At 47.4% G+C, this 17956-nt stretch overlaps 1 long non-coding RNA gene across 1 annotated transcript in view; it reads right to left on the bottom strand.

Moving 5' to 3' along the window:
* The window catches only part of LOC129386006 (uncharacterized), a 33449-nt gene extending 16496 nt beyond the window's left edge, over window positions 1–16953 (bottom strand). Inside the window, exon 1 of the long non-coding RNA XR_008613475.1 lies at window positions 16870–16953. This is a non-coding gene — a long non-coding RNA (uncharacterized lncRNA). The remainder of the gene's footprint in view (window positions 1–16869) is intronic.
* Window positions 16954–17956: the final 1003 nt, after the last annotated feature.

Below are 17956 nucleotides of genomic sequence, written 5' to 3'. Positions count from 1 at the left end.
CAACACCGGTGCCCAGACGGAGCACTCGACCGCGGAGGCCGCTGGACCGTTACTCGCCTGGATAGCAGGCACCGTTGATTGGCTGGGACGGCGGTGCCGTCCCAGCCAAGTCGACAAACAGTTTCTTTTATTTACCAAACAAACTGGGGGTAATGGGGTGTAACAAGCATGTGACACCTCCTTGGGCACAATCTTCATTGGCCCGCCAGGCTCGGTAGGCAACATTGGTCATCGCACCCAATAAACCCTGACGAGCACAGCTGCTCGGGGTCAGTCATCGTTCGTCGCCACCATGCTGTGGAGCGTCTAACAGAGGGTGCCTAGAGCCCTGCCTCGTTCACGAACCCATGCGGATCGTGACAATCAGCCTCTTGCAAAGCAAGTGCGGCTGTTGCCATCAGATAAGACTCGTATAGTGATGGCCATTTTTAAGGTGGAAGCCTTTAATCGCTCATTGTCAAGGTCATCTGCTGTTTGCAGCGCGACGGCGGTGCGCTCGGGGGCCAGCTCGTTTAGCAGACACCAGACATCTCGGGCAATCAGGTGGCGCGGTCTCCTCACGTGGGCTCGTTCTGCCAATAGGACAGAAATAATGTGGTTTTCTTTATTGATTTATTTTGCACCACCCAATGGGCAAAACTGAGCGGCGGTGGCAGGAAACTTAAGCAAGAAGGCCGCTCTTTCAAACAAGACCGAGATGGCGGCGATAGGCAGCGTGAAACGGCAGCTGCGCGATGGGTAGAAAGGGCCGTTTTGGGGTTAATTTTGGCTGGAATTCAGCCGGAACTCATTGCGCAAATTATTATTTCGCCTAAAATACTGATTCTAGAAATGAGAAACTTGGCAGATAGGTAGAAAAACAGTTGTAGATTTCGAAAATAACACTTCCAAAATCTTTTTTCGCAATTGTTTTTAAGACCAGTGTCCCCCCTTAATAGGTTACGTATGCAACACACGCACAGCTACGTCCCAGCTCAGCTCGCACAGTCTTGCCCAAGGCAGAATTCCGCATCTTGCGTAATGGTGCACATAGCGCCGTCTCGTTGCAGTAGTGCGGACACCTCCCTTTCTTTGAAGTGGCCTCTGTCATAGGTCAAGCAGACTTGTAGCTCTTACGGCATGCCCACTCGTTGCAACGGCTGTAGATGCTTGCTGGTGCATCGATTAAGACTACTAGCTGTGCTCGCCACATATGAATGTGGTGCGCGAGCTGGCCCGACTACAGTTTCTGTTGCAGCGCTGGGCGCGGGCCCACTCCGGCCTCCCGGGGAACGAGAATGCGCACGCTGTGGCTCGAGGTCTAACCGAGTCGACGCCAACTTTTCAACTGCTGATGCTCACTCGCTTCGCCGGTCAGGACGGGACAGGCTGGTGACCTATCAGGGCATCCTTGATCATTATAAACACGTGAGGGCCAAGTGTCCTGCAGCACAGAGAACTTTAGGTGCCAATCAATGGCATGGCCTTTGCTCCAGACCAACACCTTCTCTAACCCTGTAGCGTACAGCCGCTGTTACCCAGGACTGTATAGCCGAATGCAAAATCTGCAAAGGCAGGACAGATCTTCAGCACATGGTTTGATCATGCCCCCTCAAACATAGTCACGTCCAACAGAAAGATCACTGTTCTTTAGAAATCGGGTCTGTGGAGCAGTGGAAGATCGCGCTGCTCAGCTTTGATCCAAGAGTGCAAGTCCGACTCATCCGGATGGCTGAAGACACTGCCTGGGTCCAAGGGCTCCTGGCTGCCGCCTAAAGGGGGAACAAGACAGAAGAGGATCTCCCACCTCTTCCCCTTTCCTTGACCCCATCCTGGGCAAACAATAAAGTTGTTCTCTCTGTCTCTGTACATGGAAATACAAACCTAGCTGGTAGAAGGGGGATGTTTGCAGGCCCATGGAACTGCCAATTCCTCTATTTGAGCGTATCATGTCTTCGTTGTTCAGGAGAGCACGTTGTTGGGCGAGTCGGTCGTACATAGGGAACTGCGCTAAAAAAGACACGGACGAGTAATGACATGGACGGGCGCAAACTCGCGACTGATTTTATTCAGAAAGAACACAAATATATATATATATATATATATACCTAGATTCATATTTAATCATTGCCTAAGCGCACATGCCAAGAACGTTTTCTCTTTCTTATACAAATTGATACTAGAATCGCTTACGCATTCATCACCTGACTTATCAATGTAAAAAAAGCCTCTGCGAGTTCACGTGCTACCTGTTTACGACTGCGCCTTAAGATTTTGGTTCTAGCCAGCAAAGGCTGGTATGCTTTATCAGGCGTAGCCAAAGGGCATGCGCCGCAATGTAAGGCCAAATTTGACCCTTTTTCGTTAACCATAGAAAGCTTATGTTCCCTTAGTCGTTCATTTATACAACGGCCCGTCTGGCCAATGTAAACTTTTCCACATGTCAGGGGAATTTCATACACAGCCCCGACCGAACACCTGACAAACTTGGTGGCGTGACGTTTCGTGCAGTCTCGCACGTATTCCTCGCCGGAGACAATCCGGGGGCACAAAGAGGCCAACTTGCGCGGGGCAGAAAATACCACCGGCACACCGTAGCGATTGGCTACATTCTTTAGGTTGTGGGAGACCCTATGAATATAGGGGAGAACCGCCGGTCTGGTTTTCGGTTGACCGCCACCTTCTTGAGGTGTTCTAGGTTTCAAGCTTTGCAGAAGCTTCTCTGCCACAGCAGCCACGACGGAAACGGGAAAACCAGCCTTCTGTAACCTGCCAATCTGATTGTTGAGGCTGTCCTTTACCAGGTGAACACATGATTTCTGCAGGGCTTCCTTCAGGCACGGCATAACAATGGCGCGTTTTACCGTCTTAGAATGAGCGGACTCAAAAGGCAACAGGTCTTTCCGGGCTCGTGGTGAGTACATCCAACACGTGTGATCTGGTACTTTAGCACAGACTCCGAGTGGATAGGTGAAGCCAGGTTACAGTCCTATCGGCGACAGACTTCCCAAGCGGTCGAATTTTGGTGGGGGTGCCTTTTGCTGCGGCTTTCAAAAGGCAGGCCTAGAGAAAAAAGTCTTGGCTGTGCGATTTCTCTGCTGGCAGACACGGTACTACCATCCAAGATAGCTGATGTGCTAAAGAAAGGACCTAAGTTCAGCATGGAGCCTAATGTGCCAGCGCACGAGTTGCTGTCGTTGAATCGACAAGTGGCGCGCAAAACTGGTGAAGAGGACCGTGAAAGGTGTCTTCTTGATGGGGTCGAGTGCCTGCTGCGTACGGCCACCAAGCCTCAAGTGTCTGCGTGCCTAAGACAGTCAACTGTGGAAAGGGACACCGAAGAAGTCGTATCTTTCTTCAAAGAACATCAGCTGGTGCTTCTTCAGGCGGATAAGGAGGGAGGATTTGCCGTGCTACCAAAGGGGATGTTTCACGACAAAGCCGTTGAGGCCGTCGGAAGGAACTTTGTCACCAAAAAACGTGAAGACTTCCAAGGTAAAGGCTCAAGCCATAGAACTGTGCAAGGACTTGGCTTTAGATAGACTTTCAAGAGCTGTTAACAACTGTAAGCGCAATAGCCTAGAACTGTTTTTTACCGTGAAGACGCACAAAGATGACAAGCCGTTCCGGTGTATTGTGAGTGAAAGGGATACGTGGCAACGAGAGATTAGCTCTTTTCTCCAAAAGTGTTTAAGGAATTTAGTTATACAAGACCCTTTTGTTGTGAAGAATTCAGGTGATGTGGTTTCTTTCCTACAGGGTTCCTCATCTTTAGGTTACGCTTAGGTTGTGCAGTTAGGTCTTGCATCGACGAAAATGGTGTAGTAGATTTTCAGAATACTAGCGGCCTAACCGTGGACAATTTCATGAAGCTACTAGAATTTTATCTTGAGTCCACTTTTGTAACTTTTGACAACCATTTTCATGTTCAACGTCAGGGCATTTGCATCGGGTCTTGTGTGGCACCGGTACTGGCCAGTGGCGTAGCCAGAAATTTCGTTCGGGGGGGGGGGGCTCATATTAAGCTCGGCCTCCTCCTAAGAGGAAATATTAGGTCGGATGCTCCTATCTAAATACATGTAGAAAGAGAATTTGTTTTTCTCGGCAACCACTGCGCCAAATTTGATCAGGTTTGTAGCATTTAAAAGAAAAACTCATATTCTAGTGACTGCTTGTTTTAAATTATCGATTTAGGTCGTCGATATTTTATTAGAAAGTGGCAAAAATCGAAAATTTTCAGAAAATGACACAATGAAGGTTACAACTCTGGAAATCAGCAATTAAAATTGATATCACAATTCTGTGAATTGCACATTATAGTACATCCACAGCGGACAAATTTGATATGCTACACATGAGCCTCAAAAAATGAAGAATTATGGAAATACGGCTCTTACAGAACCCTTGTACATAAAATAACCAATTCACGTAAGATACAAAAGGACATGTCGAATTTGTCCACTTTGAATGGTGTAATGGATGCCGTTTACAGAACCGCGATCTCTGTTCTTGATGCAGAGCTATTAGGTTGTGAACTTCGTCCTTATATTTTTTTTGAAGTTTCGAATTTTTCTTAATATTTTAAACAAAGTTCCGACCCTAAATCGAAATTCCGCTTCCAACAGACACTAGAATTTAACTTACTCTCTCAAATGCAACAAATTTCATTAAGAGCGATTCAGGAGTCATCTCAGAAAAGCGTTTCTGCGTTTTACTTGTATCTGAATAGGCCGCGTCGGAGTGGGGCCAAGCTAAAGCTTCTTCTTAAACAATTTGCCTAGGGATCAAATACATGAATAATAACTGCATTGCCATTGCAAAAGATGCTGCAAACGAATTCGTGAACGCTACGCACTGTCAATACAAGTAAAATATGTATTTTTCATAAAATATTATACTCGTATGTGCCAAAAGTTGTGCCCAACATAATTGATGTCAATGCTTCCATGTTTTTGTCTATTTAATAAGTGAATGAAATATCACACGAGCTTCAGAACTACATCAGTTAGATACCAACAAAGCAGTGCATGCCGCTGATATGAAAAATGTAAAGACCATAAAATGAACAAGTTGAGCACAAATATGTTAATGAAACTTTGTCATTCAAGATCCTTGTTTACATTCTTGTACATATGCAACGGCCAGTGAAAGATCTCAATGACGCTGTCATTTGTTCCACTGTATTAAGCAGGAGCAGCTGTCACCGTTCTTGTATCGTGAGTAATTGCACCGAAAGTATAGTCGCAGCAGAGAGCACGTATAAAAAGCAGGAGTTCTGCAGAATATACGAGGGCGAGTCAAATGAAAGTGAGGCAATGCGAATATATGACAAACGGGGTACTTTATTTAAAAGTAGCCTCCATGAGCGTTTAGGCATTTGTCCCATTGACTCATAAAGCTCCTTGGGTTGCTGCTTCAAAACGTCTGCAACTGACTTTCACGTCATCGTCCGAGACGAATCTGGCTCCCTTGAGCTGTTTCTCCGGTTGCCCCAAAATGTGGAAGTCGCAAGGCGACAGATCTGAGCTGTATGGCGCATATTGCAGCGTTTCCCACTTGAACTTCGCCAGTTTTGTACTAACCACATCAACGACGTTGGGACGGGCATTGTCGTGGAACAAGATGACCCCATTCGTCAATTTTTCACGTAGTTTGTTCTTGATTGAGATACGCAGCCGATCCGGCGTTTCACAATATGGGAAAGAATTGATAGTCTTTCAAGATTTAGCAAGTTCTATCAGCAATGGCCCCTGACGATCGAAAAATAAAAGTGAACAACACCTTTCCGGCGGAAATGATAGCCTTTGCTTTCTTGGGTGGTGGTGAATTCGAATGTTTCCATTGTAAGATTTGCCGTCGCGTTTCAGGCTCGTAGTAGTGGCACCATGGTTCGTCCCCGATCACAATTGCAGACAAGAAATCGTCACCCTTATTGTGATACCAAGGCAGTACCGAAAGGCAGTACCGAACTTATCCGTATTCTGGCGGTGTTTCAAAATCTTGGGCATCCATTGGGCACACAAGAGCCGATAACCGAGATGTTCATGAATGATGGCGTGAACGGTGACGGTGAACAAAACCGTGACTGATGTTCACACGCTCTGCCAGTTCATCGATGCTTATCCTCCGTTCTTGTGTCATCAGTTCATCAACTACTGCAATTTCGTTAGGGGTTATTGCACGATGGCTTTGGCCCGGTCTGGGATCGTCTTTGCAACTTTCACGTCCTTCTTTGAACCGTTTGTTCAAACGCTTCACAGCAGCCAATGAAATGCAATGTTCAATGTACACGGCAGCCATACGGTGACTAATTTCTTTTTGGGAAAGCCCCCACCTTCAGCTGACAAAAACCTCACGGCACCACGCTGCTCAACTTCTGGAGCGTCCATTAGGTCACGCAACCATGTTCAACCCAGTGTACGAGCGCATTAAAGAACATTTATCCTCATACCTGCGAGCCACTTTTGTAAATGAGAGTTGCCTGTGTGCTACGCGCAGGCCTTGCAGATAATGAACAGAACCATAACTGCGCGGGGTGGGTATTACTGGAGACAAAGTTCACTGCACGTTTACACAAAACCTCGCAACAAGATATCCAAACATACGTATAAGTCTCCTATAAATCTACGTATCTAAGAAAAAGTCATGGCATATAATGGGTCAAACAAGGCAAATAAACCATGTTGGGCAATCACAGGTTCACAGAATCCTAGATCCCGCCCCAATACCATCCACTCCCCCCGGTGCATTGCGCGCGACGGAAGGCGGCGCGCTTGCTCCCCGCTTTTCTCCTTTGCGCACAAAAGACTAAGCCACCATCGTTGACTCACCCATTTCCCCCCCCCCCACGCTTTCACTCGCACATACAGCATGCGGCGCACAGTGACGATGTTATCGCCCTTGGACTTTATGCGGAACATGAGGGCGACGGCGACGGCAGGAATGCGCCTAGAGTCTCCATATAATTGCTATCGCAATACTATAGTAAGTGTGTCCGGCAGCTGAAGCGTCCCATGGCCTATTACTTTCCGCAAAAGATGTAACAAAATAGAACTTACACCATGCGACAATTCGCTGCGCCGCAACGTTCCCTTTTTTTTAATTCTTGGGGTGGGGGAACCATAATGAAAAAAGAAAACGCAAAGTATGTTGGTCACAATCGAATGCCTACTTTGGGCAACTAATGTGGCTATTAAAGGAATATCGAAGAAAACACGAGACGCTTGGTCCACCAAGAACAATGCGCATACTGCTCGGTATCCTACACCGGCGAGACAAGACTTTCTGGAGAGGTTGTGCTCAAGCGAACGCGGTGCAATCCGTCGAGTCCCCACAGTGATGGCGGCGAGCGACCATTGTTTATTTTTCTCGACTGCTAGCTAGAAAGCGTCCAAAACTCTGCCAGGCAAAAATGCATTCGGCCAGAGAACGCGCACCGAAGTGCGCCGCGCGGTGGTCGGGGCAACACTGAAAAAACGCATGCGCTCTGGCTGGCTCTGGCAGCCCCCGGGTAGGTGAGCGAGAACAAAAACAATTGAAGAGGCTCAATGTGCCCTCCCGATTAAAAGTCGAAGTAGAATAAATAAATAAGAACATAGTTACCTTGGCTGGCTTTAGTGTCTTCACTGGAGGCTTTGGCGCAGGTGAAAAAAAATGTTGATATTTTTTTATGTGACATGACGGCACGAATAAACCACCACAACGCTTCATCCCATCGGGCCTCACTGTGGGCTTTGACAACCTGTCTGATAGTGTGTTGTAGCTTGTCTCATTGTATGGCCCGTTGTACGACTTCGGAAAAGTTAATGCACCTTTGGCATCAAATATTTATGGGAACATTAAACTTACAAAGTTCCGCAATTGAAAATCTAAAGCACACGTTTGGAAATGTCAATGCACCTTTCACATCAACAGTTTAATAGAACTTTATACCCATAATGTTTCGGAATTGACATCCACGCGCTTCGTAGATTCCATGATAGAGTGTAGATTCCGCGGCCTCCGCGAGAGGCCACGGCGAGCCCCTTTGTCATCAAAACGCCACTGAAACTTTGTGCTCGGATGGGGCTGCTTGCGTTATGTGACTCCCGGTGCATGGACGTTGCCGCGAAATCCAACCCGAGTTCGCAATTTTCGCGGTGAAATGGCTTTTCGAGCGTGAAAAAGACATTCTAGACCAAATCCAGAATGATTCCCTGCGCCTGGGGTTGCTTTGGTCGGCGGTGCATGGACTGCACGAAAAAATTTCGGGGGGGGGGGAGCTGAAGCCCCATAAGCCTCCCCCCCCTGGCTACGCCCCTGTTCATGAGGGAGCATTGCGTCTAATGTTGTAACCTCACGGCCGTATACGAGACTGAAGGGCGTCTTGCGAGTGGTCTCTTGACGAGCCGTATTGTACGCGAAGGTGACGTAAGGTAAAACCTCGTCCCAGTTCCTATGCTCTACATCTACGTACATGCTTATCATATCAGCCAATGTCCTATTGAGTCGTTCTGTCAGTCCGTTCGTTTGAGGGTGATACGCTGTTGTATTCCGGTGGGCGGTACCACTTAGACGTAGAACGATATCTAAAAATTGGGCCATGAACGCAGTATCTCTGTCCGTGACGACTACTGCGCGAGCGCCATGCCTTAAAACGATGGATTCCAGAAAAAATCGTGCCGCTTCATCTGCTGTTGCCCGTTGCAGGGCACTTGTCTCGGCATATCTAGTCAGATAATCCGTGGCAACGATTATCCACCTATTACCAGTAGTAGACGTTGGGAAGGGGCCCAGAAAGTTCATGCCTACTTGTGCAAATGGTGTGGCCGGTACGTCAACAGGGTGCAGTAAGCCGGCTGGTTTGACGGATGGCGGTTTACGACGTTGGCAATCCAGACATGTCTGAACGTAACGTTTAACGACCGCAGTAAGTCTCGGCCAGTAGTAATTCTGCCGAATCCGTGCCAATGTGCGAGTGTAGCCCAAGTGCCCAGCAGTCTGCTCGTTGTGGCAGGCGTGTAAGATTTCACGTCGAAGCGGTGATGGAACAACAAGTAAGCAGTTGCTGCCGCTAGGCGAGAAGTTCTCCTTGTAGAGGACGCTGCGACGCAAACAGTATGATGCCACCCCTCTTGCAAAGAGCCTCGGCACGCTGTTGGTTCGTCCTTCGAGGTAATCAATAAGCGGCAGCAATTCGATGTCATCCCGTTGCTGGCGTGAAAGATCGGCAATATCCACGAGTCCCAGAAAAAGCGTGTCATCGTCTTGTGCTGCCGGCTCAACAGGAGACCGAGAAAGGCAGTCGGCGTCTGCGTGCTGTTTTCCCGACTTGTATGTAACAACAAAGTCGAACTCTTGGAGTCGAAGACTCCAGCGTGCGAGCCGGCCGGAAGGATCTTTCAAATTAATGAGCCAGCAGAGGGAATGGTGATCACTAACGACGGTGAAAGACCGACCATACAAATACGGACGAAATTTCAGAACTGCCCATACCATTGCGAGGCATTCTTTTTCAGTAGTGGAGTAGTTAGCTTCGGCTCGGGATAGTGTCCTACTGGCGTAAGCAATCGCTTTTTCGCTGTCGCCCTGCCATTGTACTAGCACCGCCCCTAGACCGACATTACTAGCGTCTGTATGCAATATCGTCGGGGCTTCCTCATCGAAGTGTGCTAATACGGGATGCGATTGCATGGTTGCCGGAGCTCGTGGAATGCCCGCTGCTGGTCTTCGCCCCAAGTAAAAGGCATATCTTCTCGGGTGAGCTGTGTTAACGGCCATGCGATACGCGAGAAATTCGCAATGAATCGCCGGTAATATGCACAGAGTCCCAGAAAACGTCGCACGGCTTTTTTGTCTGATGGAATCGGGAAATTAGCGACGGCGGCAATTTTATCCGGATTAGGTAGGACTCCTTGGCTACTGACGACGTGACCGAGGAACTGGAGCTCATGAAAACCAAAATGGCACTTCTCAGGCTTCAAAGTGAGACTGGCAGAGCGTATCCAAGTACACCAGGCATGTTTGCCATTTGAGTCCGGAGAGCACAGTGTCCATTAGACGCTGAAATGTTGCTGGCGCCGAACACAAACCGAAAGGAAGTACCAGAAATTCATAAAGTCCGTCAGGCGTCACAAACGCTGTTTTCTCACGGTCTCTCTATCCACTTCGATCTGCCAATAACCACTTTTCAAGTCCATTGAGGAAAAGTAGCGCGAGTTTCGCAACCTATCCAAGGAATCATCAATACGTGGCAGTGGATAAACGTCTTTCTCAGTGACCTGATTGAGCTTCCGATAGTCGACGCAGGAGCGCAGGCTACCGTCCTTCTTCTTCACTAAAACTACAGGTGATGCCCACGGACTATTAGATGGTCGAATAACGCCATCTTCCAGCTTCGTCTTCACTTGTTTTTGTATTGCTTCGCGTTCCTTTGGGGCCACATGATAAGGGTTTTGTCGGATGGGTCTGGCGTCGACATCAGTAATGATGCGGTGTTTGGTAAGTGGCGTTTGACCAACTCCTGACGCAGAGGAGAAACAGCCCTGGTACTGATTGATGAGCTCAAGAAGACGGTTCCGCTCAACGGCCGTTAACGTCGGATTAACGTCTACAATAGATGCAGCTGTGTGGATTGTAGAGGCCGACTCCTGCGCTAAGTGGCAGTCTTGTATTTCTGTCACTTCGTCGAAATAGGCGACAGCAGTGCCTCTAACGATGTGTCGGCGCTCCTTACTAAAATTTGTGAGCAAGAGTTCGGCGCTTCCGTCGATTACATTGATAAGTGCTCTGGCAATGGACACACCGCAATTCAGTGCTAGCGCACCGATGTGTTCAGCTACTCCAGTCCCACTTTGCAGGCTGTCACAGCGCACCTGTACGAGAGAGCAACTCCGCGGCAAAAGTATGAAGTCGTCCGCGGCAATACGTAAGCGAGGTTGTTGTGGCTTCTCATGGGTGACATTATCCGAACTCGTGGCAAATGTGACGCTTCTGTCAGGGATGTTAATCACGGCGCCGTACTCCCGTAGGAAATCCATGCCCAATATAAGTTCTTTACAACACTCAGTAAGGATGACGAGGGTGACGACGAAGGTTGAACCGGCGATTAAGAGTCGGGCCGTGCATTTCCCGACAGGTGTCATCAACTGACCTCCGGCGGTTCTTATGTTGGGCCCGTGCCATGGTGTCTTCACCTTCCTCAGTTTGTCAGCGACCTGTAAGCTAAGGATTGAAAAATGGGAGCCAGTGTCAACCAGAGCGGCTATTTCGTGGCCGTCAATGCAAACGATGAGCTCGGCGCAGACGATGTCAGTTACGTCTTTCGTACTTCTATCCGTCGTATTCGTCGTTGTGCTGGGCGTCTTTTTCGTCAATGTAGTCTTCACGTCGTCGTTCGTCGATAACGGGGGCTGTAGAGCAGTTAGAGTATTGGCAACCTCACCCCCGGAGGTCGCTGCGGCTAGTTTCTCCGTCGAGGGCTAGGCGATCTGCCCCTAGTGACGTCGGCAAAACTGCGACGAGTCCGCGAATTGTAGCGCGCCGGAGATGGAGAAGGAGAACGTGGTCGGGGCGTCGTCGTATTTTGTGGCTGACTGTTCACAGGAGCGTCGTTGTAAGCGCGTCGACCGTCGTACGGAGAATAAGCATAGTTGGCAGGAAAGCCTGGGTGTTGAGCGGCGAGATAGTTGTTCCATTTGCGGCAAACTCTATAGACGTGTCCAGCTTCACCACAATGGTAGCACACTGGTCGACGGTCGACGGTGCGCCACAAATCGGTTTTCCGACGCTGATAGTTCGGCGGTAACTCTCCATGGAGCCAAGGAGTGGCGTGCGCATGTCGAAAATACGGCGTTGTTTGTGCTGGCATGATCGGCGGGGTCGGTAGAGTCGACGAGGGTGACGATGTCGGCTCTATTTGTGGCGTAGGTGGTGTTGTAGTTATGGGTGTCAACGGCGTTGAAGTTGCGTTGAGTGGACGGTGAACAGCCTCCGTATAAGTGAGGCGCCGCGGAACGTTGCCACAGTCTGGCGCTGAAAAAGCTTGCCGGACTTCCTCCCGGACTACATCAGCAACAAAAGATAACGCTGGCGTCGGTTCCGTAGGCGCAACCACAAAGCCGAGCTGCCGAAGCTCTTCTCGCACCACTTCTCGGACAACTTCACGCAGAGACATGTCGTTACTCGCAGCCAGTACTGAAGTGTTCGCCGCCGAGTTGCTCATGTCATGCTGGCGGTATCGTTGATGCAGGGCCCGTTCAATGGCTGTAGCCTCTTTTGTGAACTGTGCCACTGTTGTCGGTGGATTTCTCACAAGGCCGGCAAACAGTTGCTCCTTCACTCCTCGCAAGAGATATCGCAGCTTTCTTTCCTCTGGCATGTCTGGGTCAGCCCTAGGTCTGGGTCTGAGCCCTAGGTCTGGGTCAGCATGTCTGGGTCAGACCTTCTCTCAGCTAACGCATGCGCAGCGACCACGGAGCCCTCGGGGGCGATGTTCAGGTTGACAAAACGGCCACTGCCGCCCGCAATGTCTCGGTCGTGGGTTCGTTATGCCAGTTGTGCATCATTCTAAGGCGTCCTGTACATTTATACTGGATATTAACTGGAGTCATTTAGCTGTGCTGATGCAGTTTGCCGTGTGTTTTGCATCAGTGCTTCGTGACATCGGCTGTATTGCGTGTTTTCGCCGACGGCTTAATACCACAATGGCGGGATCTGCGTTCGCCGCCTTCGTGTCTCGGTGCGTCTTTGTACGTCGCACGTTCGGATAACGCTTTTTCCGGTAAGTGAAATACATTGCACTTCGTTTTTCGTCAACAATGTGAATATTTTTTAGGTGTTACCTGCGACAATTCTTGATGGATGGGCTCCTCTGCCCTGCGAGTTTTCGTCATCTTTACTTTTATACGAGGGTTCTGCTTGTGTTAAGCAGTTCAGCACTACGGCACTCTACGACTTCCGCAACACCAGTCAGAACTTTTCCCTGCTTGTTAGTCCTTGTGGTTAACGTAGCACGAACCAATCGAAGGAAGTGCGTTTGAAGATGACGCGCTGGCTGTAAGCCTGAACGAGGCTGAACTCGCCCTATTTTGTGTCCTTTTGTTCTTGCATGGATTACAGCGTTGCGTGCGCACGCGCGTGTGTCAGTGACTATGCAGTTTGTAGCGTTCTCACTTTAGAGCAAAACAAAAATATAACTGCAATGTTATTTATTTATTTATTTGTTTATTTACAAATACTGCTGTCTCAAATTTTAGACATAGCAGGAGTGGGTAAGTACATGAAGATAACATACAATCAACATGTCACATGTAAACGAACTTCGTTTACAAAACGCTCAAGTGGTAATTCTCGTAGATTAGTATGTAGCGTGTTCCACAATTCAATGGTAAATGGCAAGAAAGAAAATTTGAAGCTATCTAAGTGAGCTCGAAAAGGAACAATATTCAAGGGATTGGCTCTTCGCGTTGCACTTGCCGAGGAGCCAACAAATGTCACAGGTACGTCGACCATGACAGAAGCATGTACAATTTTGTGCAACATTATAATCCTTTCACACGTGCGCCTATGTGCCATTGGCTCAAGCGATAGCAGGCCAGCATGCAGAGAAGGGGAGAAATTGCGATCGTATCGATTATAAATAAATCTAATAGCTTTCTTCTGCACAGCCTCAAGATTTGATACATCAGATACGCAGTGAGGTGACCAGACAGCAGATGCATATTCTAGAGTGGGCCTCACGAGGGATCTGTGAGCTGCTAGTTTGCATTCTTTGGTTGCTGGTTTTAGTGTTCTTTTTAAATATCCAAGTCGTTTTAGAGCCCTGGAACAAATGAAGTCGACGTGTTTGTGCCATTTTAACTTGGAAGAGAAAGAATTACACCAAGATATTTGAACTTAGTGACATAAGTCAAAACCTTCTCATCATTACTGTAGGCAAATTTCAGGGGTTCTTTTTTGTTCGAAAAGGTCATTGATACCGTTTTATCGAAGTTGATTTCCATTTGCCAGGTCTTGCTCTAGTTGCAGAAGGCGTTGAAAGTGTTATTCAGCATCTCCTGGGTATTGACGCTGCCGATGTTAGAGTACAAGACACAGTCGTCTGCATGCAAACGGAGCTTAACAGCAGTGTTAGTAACAACACTCTCGACATTATGAAGGTATATAATGAATAAAAATGGTCCAAATATGGCGCCCTGTGGGACGCCGGAAGAAATACCGACTGAAGATGAGTGCGCCTGATTAAATGAGACAAACTGGGACCTCAGATGCAAGTAGTCTCTTATCCAGCCGAGCACGTGATTGCCGTGTATGCATCTGAATAAAGAGTCAAGCTTCATAAGTAACTTAGCATGACATACCTTGTCAAACGCTTTGGAGTAGTCAACAAATATGGCGTCAATCTGGCCACGATTGTTAAGTGTAGTAGCAACGTCGTGAGCGAATTCAATTAGTTGCGTAACCGTGGAGAAACCCGATCTAAAACCATGCTGATGATGTGAAAGAATGTTGTTATCGTTGAGGTACTCTATAATATGCTTATGAATTATGTGTTCTAGTAGTTTACAACAAGTAGATATTAACGAGATTAGTCTATAATTGGAAATTGTTTGCCTAATGTCAGATTTGTGTATCGGTACAGCTTGAGCAACCTTCCAGACACTCGGAACAGTTTGCAATTCGACAGATTTTTGAAACCGCGCACAATATTCTGAGTATCTCTTTAAAAACGTGTTTGGAATGTTATCTCGTCCTGCACTTTTACTAGTATCAATATTTAACAAGAGGCCGTGAACTCCCCTAATCGTTATCCGAAGTTTTGGAAAACATGCTGAAGCACTACCGCAGTGAAACGTAGGGATAATGCCGTTATCTTCAACAAAAACAAATTTAAAATGTGTATTGAACGCTTCAGAGATCATGACAGCATTTGAACACGACTGTCCGTTAATGACCACAGAAGTTGAGTTGGACATAGGAACAACAACCGTTTTCCAGAATTTGGATGGGCTGTCTTTTAGGAATGTCGTCAGAGTGTTGTTATAGTAGCAGTCTCTAGCGTGCTGCAATTTAGACTTATGAATTTGTCTAAGCGATGTTAGCATTGAGCTTTCTCGGACATTCTGAGTGCGAGAGCCACGGAGCAAGCGCTTTATCCGGCGAATCAACTGTATAATCTCTCTAGTGTACCAAGGGTGCTTCGGGTTTCGCTTTACACATTTTTTGGTACGAAATTAGCTATGCACTCTTTGACAATGTTGTGAAACATTTCAACAAGTCAACACCAAAGGCATCGCTCGAAAACATAAACTCATCAAAGTGTGATGCAAGCGAGGCGACGATAGAATTGTCGTCAGCTCGAGAAAAGTCATGGACGGTACTATATTTGGCTTATTGGGCTCTAGAGCAATATCTAGGTGGACAATTACCGCCTTGTGATCGGAGATGCCCTGGACAACGTCACACTCACTATACAGGAGCCCATCATTGAAGAAGACCAAAGCCAAAATAGCAGATTCTCGGGCGAACGAGCTAACAACCTGTGTTAAATCATATGACACAGCAAGATTGATTAGAGCATCGCAGCATCACGTCTAGTAGAAGAAAGAGAATGCCAGTCAATGTAGGGTGCATTAAAATTGCGAAATATTATTAACTGGCTATTTTGTAGCCTGTTAACTGCAATATAATCCGTGACAGCGTGGATTGAATTGACATCATTTGGCGGTCGGTATACAGCGCCAATCACAGTAGTAAAGCCGCCAAAGTCAATCTTGCACCAAACCGATTCGCTATCATGAAGCTTCGGTAGCAAGACGTATTTAGTATCTCTAGAAATAAAAAGCGATACGCCACCACCGCGAGCAGTCCTGTAATTTCTCAACACTGAGCAACCAGGCGGCAAAAATTCATTCTCAGAAATGGAGTCATTTAGCCAAGTCTCAGTAACACATATTATTGATGGTTTGTGACATTCTACAAGCCAGTTCAAACAAACAAATTTGTTAACCAAGCTGCGTGCATTAAAGTTCACAAGTGTCAGTTTCCTTTTATGTGGAAGTCAGTTGGAATTCCTGGAACCGATGTAATCAAACCCCTTAACAACGCACTTTCTGGCGTCGCTCCACTCGTACCGAACACTTTCGATAATCAGGTGCTCTTGTTGTAACCGTACTTTCTTTGCGACTTTTCTGAGTTCCGTTGAATTCTGCCATAGGGTTCTGCGCACCTGTCGCACGCGTGCCGAAAAGTCTTCACTGATGTAAATTTTTTAACCTTTCAGTTTGCGTGCGTTAGCTAACATATCTAAAAAATGCAACAGTTTCATAATTACTGGTCTATCTTTACCTGTCGTTTTTTGCCCAAGTCTGTGGCAACGCTCGATGTTATCACACGTGACGTCAAGCTTTGACGTTAGCATGCTTAGTACTGAAGTACGAAGTGCCTCAGGTGTCTCATTCAGTGTTTCAGATAATCCATGAATAACCAAGTTATTCCGTCGCGACCGATTTTCAAGGTCGTCGTTCTTACGCTCCAGCTTTTGGATCATATCTGAGAGACCAGAAACAGTATTTTCTAGTTTCTGCACGCGCTCACCGACATCTTTGGTGTTGGCGACAAGTGACTCTAGTTTAGATAGACGATCATCGAAAGAGACAATTTTAGAGGTTAGTGCAGATATTTCGTTGCTTATGCGAGCCTGTCCTGATAGCAATTCGGCCAACATTTTTTCGGTGATGGGACCCGGATTGGTTTCTATGTCGCCTGAAAGAATCAACAGGCTTTTCAACATGCGCACAAGACAGGCAGCACTTTTCGGGAAAAAGAACGTGGGGGGGGGGGGGGGTCCGGCAGCAGTAACAAGAAGCGACCATCATTTCTATAGCATTTACAACCATACCAATTGCATACCTGTAAGAAGAAGTAGGCAAATTTCTAGCGCATGCTTGCGATGCTGCCGCCAGGCCCACTGAAGTGGAACCCCAGAGGCGTCCGTCCTTTATCCTGTTGCGAGCACGTAGATGTCGCCGAGGTGCCGGAGCATGCGCAGTACCGCCAGGTTAGCGCTGGCCAACAGGGAAGGAAGCAGTCCACGCAGGCTGACACGTTTGCGTTTAGTGCCTTTGTTGGCAACGGACACGTGAAGCTTCCTGAGCAAGCGTCGACCGTCCGGTGGGGCAGACCGACGAGCCGGCAATCCGAAGGAGCACAACATTGAAGATTGTGGAAACAGGTACTTGCAGCAATCTGTAAGAAGTAGGCAAATTTGTAGTGCATGTTTGCGATGCTGCCGCCAGACCCACTCGATGTTAACTTTATCTATACAATTCCAAATGCAATCGTCTGCTTTATGTACAAATTTAACTTGAGTTTTGTTGTAAATAAGCAGCAAAACTTTTAGCTTAGTAGGTGCTTAATCTGGGAGTGCAATCACGACTGCTTGACATTTATTGATGAATGACTGTGACTGGGGGTCACCTCCTTAGTAATTGCAAATCTGTCTTTCAACTGACTTGATGCTCTCTTATTTTGTTCCTTTCACTCCATAGACGGCTCGACATCCTTTTTGTACCATGGCGCTAGCTGGTTGACGGGACCTCATCACGATCAATGTAAGCCAATAGACTGTACACTCTCTGGTCCTCCCAGTGCTTTGCATATGGGTTAAGGCCAAGGAGCGCTTCGTGGTAAAATAGCTAGTTGGTTTCTCACAAACGGGCATTCTTTTGCACTGGTCCCTTATAAGCTGCCACTATTATAACCAATTTCTCAGTGCCAGTGTACATACACAGTACTACTTATAATTAGTTTCCCTAAGCCTTCCAAATTTTACCTGTAGGTAGTCACTGCTAATTAAGAACTCCTCACAAATTAACTCTGTTGTGTCATATGAGTATTCCATACCATGAATAAAAATTTGCTACAACAGTGTACATTACACCTTGCTTTCCTAATGCAGAAATGTATTCAAGCCAGTATGTGATCAGTTCTGTATTCT

This window comes from Dermacentor andersoni, chromosome 7 (assembly GCF_023375885.2).
Source record: "Dermacentor andersoni chromosome 7, qqDerAnde1_hic_scaffold, whole genome shotgun sequence".
NCBI lineage: Eukaryota > Metazoa > Arthropoda > Arachnida > Ixodida > Ixodidae > Dermacentor > Dermacentor andersoni.
Note: the sequence above shows the minus strand (reverse complement) of the source record. Positions and strands in the feature narration are given on the sequence as shown.